We start from the raw sequence: 12,336 nt of genomic DNA on the forward strand, positions 1-12,336 counted from the left end.
AAAGATTATGGCGAGAGTTCTTTCAGACCATAATCCAGTCTGGATGGAATTGGGAAGGGTAGCCCAGGCAAGAAGGTCCTGGAGGTTGAATGAAAACTTATTTAGATATGAAAAGTATGTTAATGATTGTAAAAAATTGCTATCGGAATATTTTGTCTTCAATATGAACAAGGGTACATCTTTGGAATATGTATGGGATGCAAGCAAAGCGTATATGAGAGGAGTATTAATGAATATAAATAAAATACATAGATACAAACAAGGGCAAAAACGAAAAGAATTGGAAGAGGAAATTAAAGGGAAAGAGTCAGAATTAACATTGAATCCAGGAGATACAAAGATTAGGGAAACAATTGCTATATTAAAATCTCAGTTTGATATGCTGATCTCTGACCAGGTAGCTACTAGTTTATTATATGCTAAACATAATACTTTCTGCAATGCAAATAAACCCGGTAGGTGGTTGGCTTATCAGATTAGAAAAAAAAGGAAAGCTCGAAATGTATCCAAATTGTGTCACAGAGGGAAGGAAGTGTTTCAACAGGAAGAGATTCAAAAGGTATTTCGGGAATTTTTTACAGAGTTGTATAAAGGGGATAAAATTAAGGACGGAGATATAGACAAATACCTAGATAAAGAGAAAATCCCCCTAGTCAGAGAAGAACATAGGCATAAGCTGAACCAACCTATAACCTCTGGGGAAATTTTGCAGGCAATTAAACAATTAAAGTTAGGGAAAGCACCAGGCACAGATGGTTTAACAGCTGTTTATTATAAATATCTACAGTTAGAAATGGTAGAACCCCTCAGAGAACTATTCAATAAAATTCAATCGGGAGGGAAAGTGCCTCCCTCGTGGAAGACTGCGTTCATATCGTTGATACCCAAAGAAGATCAAGACCTTACCCAACCAAAAAATTACAGACCTATTTCATTACTTAATGTAGATTATAAAATTTTTACTAAAATATTAGCAAATAGGCTAATGGGGGTAACTCAGCAACTGATACATACCGATCAAACTGGTTTTATACAGGGCAGACAGATGAAGGATAACGTTAGATTAATTATCAACGCTTTAGAATACCTGGGAAAGAACAATCAAATCCCGGCCGCATTCATATTTTTGGATGCGGAGAAAGCCTTTGATCGAGTTAATTGGCAATTCCTGCTGAAGACATTGCAAAAAATGCAGATAGGAGATGGCTTTTTACGGTCAATTGGTGCAATATATCAGCAGCAAACAGCCCAGATCATTGTCAATGGAAGTCTGACAGACTCCTTTCAAATTGAAAAAGGTACAAGACAGGGCTGTCCTCTGTCCCCATTATTGTTTATTATAACTTTGGAAATACTGTTGAATAAGATACGGGGCCTGGGCGGTCTAAAAGGGATCAAAATTAGACAGCAAGAATATAGAGTTCGTGCATTTGCGGATGATCTGGTTATAATATTGGAACAACCGCAGGAATCTAGTAGGGTATTATTGAATACGATCAATCAATATGGTCAAGTCTCGGGATTTAAAATAAATCTAGGAAAAACCAAAATAATAGCTATAAATATGACTATCAAACAGAAGGAAGAACTGGGGGCGACGCTAAGATGTGAGGTAGTTAAAAAAGTTAAATATCTTGGAATTAATATCTCAATCTCAAATGGGAAATTATACAAGTATAATTATGAATCACTTTGGCATAGTACACAGTTGGAGTTGAAAAGGTGGGAAAAACTGCATTTGTCCTTGCTGGGTAGAATAGCGGCAGTAAAAATGAACATTTTACCAAAATTTTTATTTCTTTTTCAAATGTTACCAATACTTAAAAGAGATGCGAATCTTTTACAATGGCAGAAGGGTATCAACAAATTTGTGTGGGCAGGAAAGAAGCCGAGGGTAAAGATGAAAATAATGCAAGATGCACGTGAAAGAGGAGGATTGAAATTACCTAACTTAAAATTATACTATGACGCAGTGGCATTATCTGCAATTAGTGATTGGATTCATCTAACTAATGACAGAATTCTGAATATCGAGGGATATGATTTGTTATATGGTTGGCATGCTTACCTGTTATTTAACAAAAAAACGGATAAGAAATTTAAAAATCACATCTTAAGAAATGCTTTATTGCGGGTTTGGAAGAAATATCAACATAAACTAAATGATAAAGTGCCCATGTGGGCAATTCCTAGACATGCAATTGAAAATATGAATGTAGAACAAAAACACGATAGAACCACCTATAGACAACTTCTTATCTCAGAAAGAGGGGTGATGGAACTAAAATCTTTAGAGGTACTTAAAGAAGAGAAGGTAGTTCAAACGTGGTTTCAGTATGGTCAACTACAAGCTAGGTGGAAAACAGATCAAAAAACTGGCTTTGTAAAAGTTGAGGATAATTTGTTTAAACAAATAAGAGATCAAAGCTCAATGCATATAAAGAGGATATATAATGTATTAGTACAGATGGATTCTGAAACGGAACTGATTAAGGATTGTATGATAAAATGGGCTCAGAATGTCGAGGAACCAATAATGCTTGAAACATGGGAAAGAATCTGGGTAAGAAATGTGAAATTCACACAAGCACAAAACTTGAGAGAAAATTTTTATAAGATGTTTTATAGATGGCACCTAGATCCTAAAAAGCTTGCCTCTATGTATCCAAATGTTCAACCTAAATGTTGGAGATGTGGTTCTTGTGATGCTACATATTTTCATATATGGTGGACATGTCGTAATGTTAAGGCATTTTGGATAAAAATATGGTGGATCCTGCAAAACATCTTTAAAAGAAGGATAAAATTTACCCCCCAGCTGTTTTTACTGGGTATATGCATTGATTTTACAGTAGCAGAGACTAATTTGATCCTGTATTTAATAACGGCAGCAAGACTCTTGGTGGCGCAGTATTGGAAGAAGAAAGATTTACCCACAATTCAAGAATGGACTTTGAAAGTTATGAACTTAGCCGAAATGGCCAAAATCTCAGCATATCTCAAAGAACATTCAAACGAGAGATACAAAAGAGACTGGAAAAAGTGGATTGATTACATAAAAAGTAAATATGGGACTAAAAAACTCCAGATAGCTTATGCTTAGTATCAGTAATAATTTAAATTGTTTAAAATTTGGGTAACAGTAAGAAGCTGAGTTCAATGTAGAGATATTTCAGACTGTGATTGTTCAAAAATTATACCAAGTATGGTCTTTGGGAAGTCGGGGGGAGGGAAGGGAGGTGGGGATTTAGGGGGAGGGGGGAGGGGGGAAATACAATATGTGTTAAATTCCATGATTGTATTTGTATACTGTGGCTTTTCAATGTTAGTGCGAAAATAGTACAAACCGAATATACTGGAAGGTAATAGATACCGAAGGAAGGAGTCGAGTGAAAGAAGAAGGAGGGTGGAGAGGGTGAGAGAGAGGAGGAGGAGAAGGGAGGGAGGGAATGGAGAGGGAGTGATAGGGTTAGAAAGAAGGGGAGGGGAAGTAGGCGTAGAGGGGTGTGTGAGAAGGAAGAATGAAAGTTGGAGGGGGTTGAAAGAGGGTGTATGGCAGGCCAAGGTGGTATACTGGGTTTGTATTGTAGAGGGCATTTTCTATATAAGTGAGGGCCGTGTTTATTATTCAATGTTATATGCCCTGATCAAGCACAGTGAATATGTGATTGTATAGAATGAAAACATAATAAAATATACAATAAAATAAAATAAAAATATCTCCAGAAGGGAAATATGTCCTAGACACTTGCGTGAATGTATATTGCATGGAGGGTGCAGAGGAGTAGGAGGGGAAGAATGCTTTCATTGGCCAGTGAGGTAAAGAGAGATCTTTATGAAATTAAGGATTGTTATTATAGTAGATCTAGCTTCATAACTCTTCTCTTCCTGTCTATTCTCACTTGTTGTGGCTTGAGGGATTTGTGTCACAGGGGTTTCCTAAAGGCTCTCAGGATTCAGTGAAATTTGCAGTGCAACCATTATTTGCACTGCAAAGAGCTGTAGTAGTGCAATGGTTAGAATGCAGTGCTGCAGGCTACTTCTGCTGACTGCTGGCTGCCAACAATTCGGCAGTTCAAATATCACTACCCTCAAGGTTGATTCAGCCTTCCATCCTTCCAAGGCTGGTAAAATAGGCTGAGATGGTAAACCACTTAGAGGAACTATAAAGCACTGTGAAGCAGTATACTATAAGTGCTATTGCTATATACTTTACCCACTTTGCAACAAAACTATCTGATCAGGGAATGCAAAAGAAATCTGGTTCACTCAATCTGTTGGCTCAGTTGTGATTGGTGATTGAAACACATAAGGGAATATCGCTCCCACTGCCTTGAGTCTGGAAGCAGTTCCTTTGGTGGAACGCATAGACATTTTGGAGTGGTACTGACATTTAGTTCTATAAGGAGCCCCAGACTGCTCCTGAGTGAAGAAGTGGAACATCTGCCAATTTGAACTGAGGTAATGGAATGTAAGGCAACTGGAAGTTGGAACAGAGTTCTTTTCAGGTGGGGTGGGTGAGTAGAATGTCTAACTTCTTAGCATCAAAGCATGTTAATTACTGTATAAGAAATACTAATGATCTGATAGTCATTTCAAAAAATCCTTTCTTACCAAGCACCTAGAAGCCAAGAGGAACATATGTGACAAATTTCAAGTTTGTAGGCTTTAGGTTCTGAAAATTTCATGATGAGTGAGTGGTACATATATAGCTTATCATGCATACCATACTGATTCTGAGGTTACAAATCTAATAAATAATTGCATTCAACAAAAAAGGCATTTTTGAAATGGCAGTAAGCAAATGAAAACCATCCTTCCAATTATGTCTTCTAATATTAGAGATAGCCGATATATAATTTTTGTCTCTACTTCCTATAGTTCGGAACCATGTGGATTAGAGTCCAGAAGTACATTGGGTTGCTTTCTCCTGATTTTTAATATTTATTTAGAATAATCTGGAAAACAGTCTAAAGGTATATTTAACTCAGCTGTATGTCTCGGCCCATGGTGAGATACCATGACCTTCCACTTGCAGTGCCTGGAGAGCTTATAAGTAGCTAGATGGGGACCAATAGGTTGAAACTGAACCCTGGCAAGACCAAATGGCTTTGGGTTTGGAGTTCTTTGGCCCATGGAGAATTGCCACCTTTGGTTTTGGATGGAGTGGTACTGCCCAAAACAAATCTTGTGCATAATCTGGGGTTTTCCTGAACTCAAAGAGCAGGTAGCAGTTAGGCCAGGAAGGTCTTTGCACAACTGCACCCTTTTTATGCCCTTTCCTGGACCAACAAACTCTACTCATGATCACTCATTCCCTAACCACCTCCTTTCTTGACTATTGCAATGCGCTCTAAATGGGGCTGCCCATGAAAAGCATCTGGAAACCTCAGTTGGTACAATTGGAGCATGGTTTTGTGTAGACCTTGATGCGCACATGTATCACCTCTCCTGTAGGAGCTGCATTGGTTGCCGATTCACTTATGGGCACAATTCAAGGTACTTGTTGTCACCTTTAAAGTATTTCCATGGCTTGGGACCAGATTATCTGAAAGGTCCTCTACTGCCAGTCACATCTACCTGACTCACTAGAGTGGGGAGGCAAGGAATGTTGTGGGTTCTGTCCCCAAGGAGGTACATTTGGCAGGACCAAGAAGAAGGGACTTCTCTGTAGTGGCTCCCTCCCTTTGGAATATCATTCCTCCAGAAATTAGACTGGCCTCCACTCTTTTGGAAAGCCCTGAAAACGTGGTTCTTCCAACAGGCCTGGGGAACCTAGCGCGGGATAGAGCCATTTAATGGGATAGAGCCCATTCAATGGCTGGTATGAATGTAAGTTGTCACCTGGGTGTACGGGGGTTATTATTTTACTTTTTTATTTATTTTTATTCTTTTATATTGTCTTTTTATGTCCTGTAAGCCGTCTTGAGTTGCCATGTGAAAGTAGGCGGAATATATATTTTCTAAATAAATAAATAATAAATTCATTTTTAAAAGAGAGAAAGAAAGCATCTGTAGCGTTAACCTCAGGAAATATTCCATCAACAAATGTATGATTCAAGAATAATCACTGCTGAATAAATCCTACCAATCCAAATGTTGGGAAAATTATATTAAATCCAAGCATATTTCTAAAATTTCCAGAAAAACAAAACAAAACCTTTCTCAGAATCTAAATAACAAATTCAAATTATTTTTTAGTAAACAAAAGGAACATTAATTAAAAATCTGCTATTTAACAGTCCTGTATAAAGCCAGTCTCAGCTAGAGATACAGGAGTTGGAAGAATGCCCTGAAATCTGAGTCAAAGTAACTATTATACTCTTGTTATCCACATTTACCAAAGATAAGCATGTATAATTGGATTATTTCCTGCCTTCATAAATTTCTCTCCTTAAAAATAAAAGGATTTTTTTTAAAAAAATGTTTCAATTAAAATAGTATATAAATACATAATATATTTTCATATCACTCTAGTATCAGATCTAAAGTCTTAGCCAATTGCATTAATTTAAAGTAGAGATCCTTTCTAAAATCAAAACAAGTAAAATAAAATTAGTAACCTGCCCTGGATTAAATAGGCTAAACTTTACCTTTTGTAAAAATAAAAAAGGGAGGGGGGATTTCTCTCATCATCTGTTGGTGTTTATGTTTAATTGTTCAAAATAAAAAAAATGGGTGCCTAGTAAATGAGAGGAATGAATCTCTTTGTATTTTATACACCCACCTATTTTGGGGAAAAAAATAAGTTCCTTAAAGAAAAGATATTCTCTTACCCATCAGAAGAGAGAGAAGGGTCAGACTTTCAATTCCAAGAAATCTCACCATCTTTGTTTAATGAATCTATTTTGATTTAAGTCAAATAATAAAAGAAGGAAAAAGTTAACAAGCAGTCGAAGCAAAAAGAATATAAATAATTGTCACTGTACTCTGACCTCCTTTTATAAGCTTTATATTGCCAGTATAACTCCTTCTAACATTTTAAAGGAAACAGATTGCTGTTTTTGTTTAAATAATGTATTTGATATTGTTTTTTTTCAAGAAGACTTTCCCAGGGTAGGGTGGAGCCTTTTTAATTGTTTTATTCCAAGAAAGGGGTAGGACACTAAGGATACAGATAGATCAAAGGCCAATGAAGTATTTACCGAGGTTAGAAGGAATACACGAAGGCAACTGTGTAATATACAGGACTGTTAAATAGCAGATTTTTAATTAATGTTCCTTTTGTTTACTAAAAAATAATTTGAATTTGTTATTTAGATTCTGAGAAAGGTTTTGTTTTGTTTTTCTGGAAATTTTAGAAATATGCTTGGATTTAATATAATTTTCCCAACATTTGGATTGGTAGGATTTATTCAGCAGTGATTATTCTTGAATCATACATTTGTTGATGGAATATTTCCTGAGGTTAACGCTACAGATGCTTTCTCTCTTTTAAAAATGAATTTATTATTTATTTATTTAGAAAATATATATTCCGCCTACTTTCACATGGCAACTCAAGACGGCTTACAGGACATAAAAAGACAATATAAAAGAATAAAAATAAATAAAAAAGTAAAATAATAACCCCCGTACACCCAGGTGACAACTTACATTCATACCAGCCATTGAATGGGCTCTATCCCATTAAATGGCTCTATCCCGCGCTAGGTTCCCCAGGCCTGTTGGAAGAACCACGTTTTCAGGGCTTTCCAAAAGAGTGGAGGCCAGTCTAATTTCTGGAGGAATGATATTCCAAAGGGAGGGAGCCACTACAGAGAAGTCCCTTCTTCTTGGTCCTGCCAAATGTACCTCCTTGGGGACAGAACCCACAACATTCCTTGCCTCCCCACTCTAGTGAGTCAGGTAGATGTGACTGGCAGTAGAGGACCTTTCAGATAATCTGGTCCCAAGCCATGGAAATACTTTAAAGGTGACAACAAGTACCTTGAATTGTGCCCATAAGTGAATCGGCAACCAATGCAGCTCCTACAGGAGAGGTGATACATGTGCGCATCAAGGTCTACACAAAACCATGCTCCAATTGTACCAACTGAGGTTTCCAGATGCTTTTCATGGGCAGCCCCATTTAGAGCGCATTGCAATAGTCAAGAAAGGAGGTGGTTAGGGAATGAGTGATCATGAGTAGAGTTTGTTGGTCCAGGAAAGGGCATAAAAAGGGTGCAGTTGTGCAAAGACCTTCCTGGCCTAACTGCTACCTGCTCTTTGAGTTCAGGAAAACCCCAGATTATGCACAAGATTTGTTTTGGGCAGTACCACTCCATCCAAAACCAAAGGTGGCAATTCTCCATGGGCCAAAGAACTCCAAACCCAAAGCCATTTGGTCTTGCCAGGGTTCAGTTTCAACCTATTGGTCCCCATCTAGCTACTTATAAGCTCTCCAGGCACTGCAAGTGGAAGGTCATGGTATCTCACCATGGGCCGAGACATACAGCTGAGTTAAATATACCTTTAGACTGTTTTCCAGATTAATCTAAATAAATATTAAAAATCAGGAGAAAGCAACCCAATGTACTTCTGGACTCTAATCCACATGGTTCCGAACTATAGGAAGTAGAGACAAAAATTATATATCGGCTATCTCTAATATTAGAAGACATAATTGGAAGGATGGTTTTCATTTGCTTACTGCCATTTCAAAAATGCCTTTTTTGTTGAATGCAATTATTTATTAGATTTGTAACCTCAGAATCAGTATGGTATGCATGATAAGCTATATATGTACCACTCACTCATCATGAAATTTTCAGAACCTAAAGCCTACAAACTTGAAATTTGTCACATATGTTCCTCTTGGCTTCTAGGTGCTTGGTAAGAAAGGATTTTTTGAAATGACTATCAGATCATTAGTATTTCTTATACAGTAATTAACATGCTTTGATGCTAAGAAGTTAGACATTCTACTCCCCCACCACACCTGAAAAGAACTCTGTTCCAACTTTAAGTTGCCTCACATTCCATTACCTTAGTTCAAATTGGCAGATGTTCCACTTCTTCACTCAGGAGCAGTCTGGGGCTCCTTATAGTACTAAATGTCAGTACCACTCCAAAATGTCTATGCTTTCCACCAATGGAACTGCTTCCAGACTCAAGGCAGTGGGAGCGATATTCCCTTATGTGTGGAAGTTCTCTGCACGAGGTGAAACGGCTGGCAGCCGCCTCGCTCTCCTGTGGCCAGCGGCTGTTTCAGTCGCGCAGAGAACTTCCACTCGGTTCTGGGGCTTGTGCCACCCGGCAGAAGCCCCGGAACCGAGTGGAAGTTCTCTGCGCGAGGTGAAACAGCCGGCAGCCGCCTCACTCTCCTGTGGCCGGCAGCCATTTCAGTCGCGCAGAGAATTTACACTTGGTTCCGGGGCTTGTGCCGCCAGGCAGAAGCCCCGGGACCGAGTGGAAGTTCTCTGCGCGAGGTGAAACGGCTGGCAGCCGCCTCGCTCTCCTGTGGCCGGCAGCCGTTTCAGTCGCGCAGAGAACTTCCACTCGGTTCCGGGGCTTGTGCCGCCCGGCAGAAGCCCCGGGACCGAGTGGAAGTTCTCTGTGCGAGGTGAAACGGCCAGCAGCCGCCTCGCTCTCCTGCGGCCGGCGGCCGTTTCAGTCGCTTCCCTCATTCGTCTCGATTGCTGGAAGCAGTAACAAACAGCGCGTCCGCTCTGCAGCACCCTGACAGCCACCCCAGCCGGCGGCTACCGGGCCTCGCTGGAGTCAATTGCAAAACCGCGTTCAGCTCTTTGAGGACCTGAGGCATCTTGGGAAATGCAGTTCCCTATCGGAAAGAATGGAGTAGCTGCGAATTTGTAACAACAACAGAAGATAATAACTTGGTGCTTCGCAGGTTACGAAAATCTCGTTTGATTTGCACACTGTTTTTTAAAAGTTAGATAAAGAAATTATGCTGTGAAAGCGACTAGAAAGCCCCCCCTCCCCTTCTTGTGTGCAAGAAAGGGAAGGAGAAGGAAGGAGGGAGGGGGGAGGAAAAGAAGAAGGGAGGGGGGAGAAGATGGAAGGAGAAAAGATGGATGGAAGGGGAAAGAATGGAAGGAGAAGGAGGAAGATGGAAGAAGAAAGGAAGAAAAAGAAGAAGGGAGGGAGAAAAGAGGGAAGGAGGTAGGAAGAAAAGGGGAAGAGAGGGAAAGAGCAGAAAGACAAAGAGAATGACGTTGATAGGCAAAAGGAAGGAGGAAGGAAGGAAAAAAGAAAAATGGAGGGAGAGAGGAAAGAAGAAAAGATGGAACTGGAAAGGAAAGAAGGGGGAGGGAGGGAGGAAAGGGGAAGACAGAGAAAGAGCAGAAAGACAGAGAAGGTGAAGGTAGATAGGCAGAAGGAAGGAAGAAATAGGAAAGGAGGGAAGGAGGAAGGAACAGAAGCAAAATGGAAAGAGCAGAAAGACAGAGAAGGTAGATAGGCAAAAGAAATGAAGCTGAAAGAATGGAAGGAGGAAGGAAGAGAAAAGGAGAAAGGGAGAAAGGGAGTGAGTGAGGAAAGAAGAGAGGATGGAAGGAGAAAGGAAGGAAGAGAGGGAAAGAGCAGAAGACGGATAAGGTGAAGGTAGATAAGCAAGAGGAATGAAGGAAGAAGTGAGGTGTCTCGAGGAGGGGGAAAACATTTAGTGACCAAAGTTACAATGGCATTGAAAAAAGTGACTGATGACCATTTTTCACACTTAGCGACCGTTACGACCATTTTTCACACTTAGTGACCATTGCAGCATCCTCATGGCCACGTGATCAAAATTTTGTTTGGCAACAGATTCGTATTTACGCTGGTTTCAGTGTCCTGGGGTGACCTTTTGACAAAAAATAAAATTTTTAATCAACCCCCCCCCCCCCCCCCCAGTCAATGGTGTCCCTCTTTACCAATCTGAAAATCTGGTCACCTTACCCATAGCTAATGTTATGGCCAGTTCGGAGAACCTCCAAATCCCACCAAATAGTCTGATACCTTAACCACTTTATTAAGCAAGTTATTTTATATTAATAATAATTAAAAGTAGATAAAAAGAGAACTGGAGAATGGATTGACCTAGAGATGACCTATAGATACCAGGTAAACCTTTACTCATGAATGCTGGATTGTTTATTCCTGGAATTAGAAGGGATGCTTTAAATTAATTTAATTAATTTAATTTAGATAGTAAAATAACTTGCTTAATAAAGTGGTTAAGGTATCAGACTAGGAACTGGGAGACTGTGAATTTTAGTCCCACCTCTGTACAAAGGCAGCTCGATGACCTTGGACTAGGCACGAAGTCACTCTCAGCCCTAGGAAGAGGGCAAGGACATCCCTTTTCCAAAATCTTATCAAAACATCTGCAGGGACTAGTCCAGGCAACTCCAGGAGTCAACATTGACTCAAAGGAATACCTTTCCCCCATCCCTCAAAAGCTAATCTACCTTTATAGTGATTACATAAATTAAATAATCAAACAAACAAACACTATTTCCCATCATCTGGAAGAAAGTTATAATACAACCCCCAAAATAGAACTGATGTAAGCAAATTCAGAGAAAATAAGGCAAGCTCTTTATTTTTTTATTATTTTTATAAATTTATATTTTTTAAATTATTTATTGTCATCTTTTCTACTACCTTCTCCTACTGGTATCTTATGATTATATTACTATATTGTTTGTACATATAACTGAGAGTTTATGCACCAGAGAAAAATAAAATAAAGTTGGCTAAGGTATGAATATTCTATTTTAAAATACATCTGATGCACTTTTATTCATTAAAGGATTTTCTTTACCTCCCCACTCTCCCCACCACTCTCCAAGTAAAAAAATTAAGAAGAATTAAATGTTTTGTAATTCCTGAAGAATTAAGAATGAAAGAATGAAAGAATTAAGAATTAAAATGTTTTGTAATTCCTGAACAACCACCACCACCCCAAAAAACCCCACAGATAAAGATAGGGGAGGGGGGAGTACAACCCATAGGAAAATCTATATAAAGGAGTGTAGTCCCCCACCAGGTGGCAATGTTAACACAATGTTTTCATTTTCCCACACATGCAAAACTTATAGCTAGGATATAAATTTTCTCTTGGTCTAAATATAATTTCCATATATCTTTTTGAATGTCTTTTGGGTTCTCTTATGTTCCAGCTTTTGCATTTCAAATTAATATGCACATTGTAGACTAAATTGAATATTCAGACTTCTCCTCCATATGACATCATATTAACTTTTTCAAGAACTTTGAGTCCCAACAATATGTTTAAGCTGGATACCCATTTAATATTTTTTGAGAGTTCTCACATTATGTTCAGCTTTGAATTAATAAAAACAAGCAAAAAAAATGCCTAACGTAAGTAAGATTTGCAGTAACACCCACCTA

The sequence above is a fragment of the Thamnophis sirtalis genome, unplaced genomic scaffold (genome assembly GCF_051295495.1).
Source record: "Thamnophis sirtalis isolate CommonGarterSnake01/CBP01778 unplaced genomic scaffold, rThaSir2_p1.2 scaffold_4, whole genome shotgun sequence".
Lineage (NCBI taxonomy): Eukaryota > Metazoa > Chordata > Lepidosauria > Squamata > Natricidae > Thamnophis > Thamnophis sirtalis.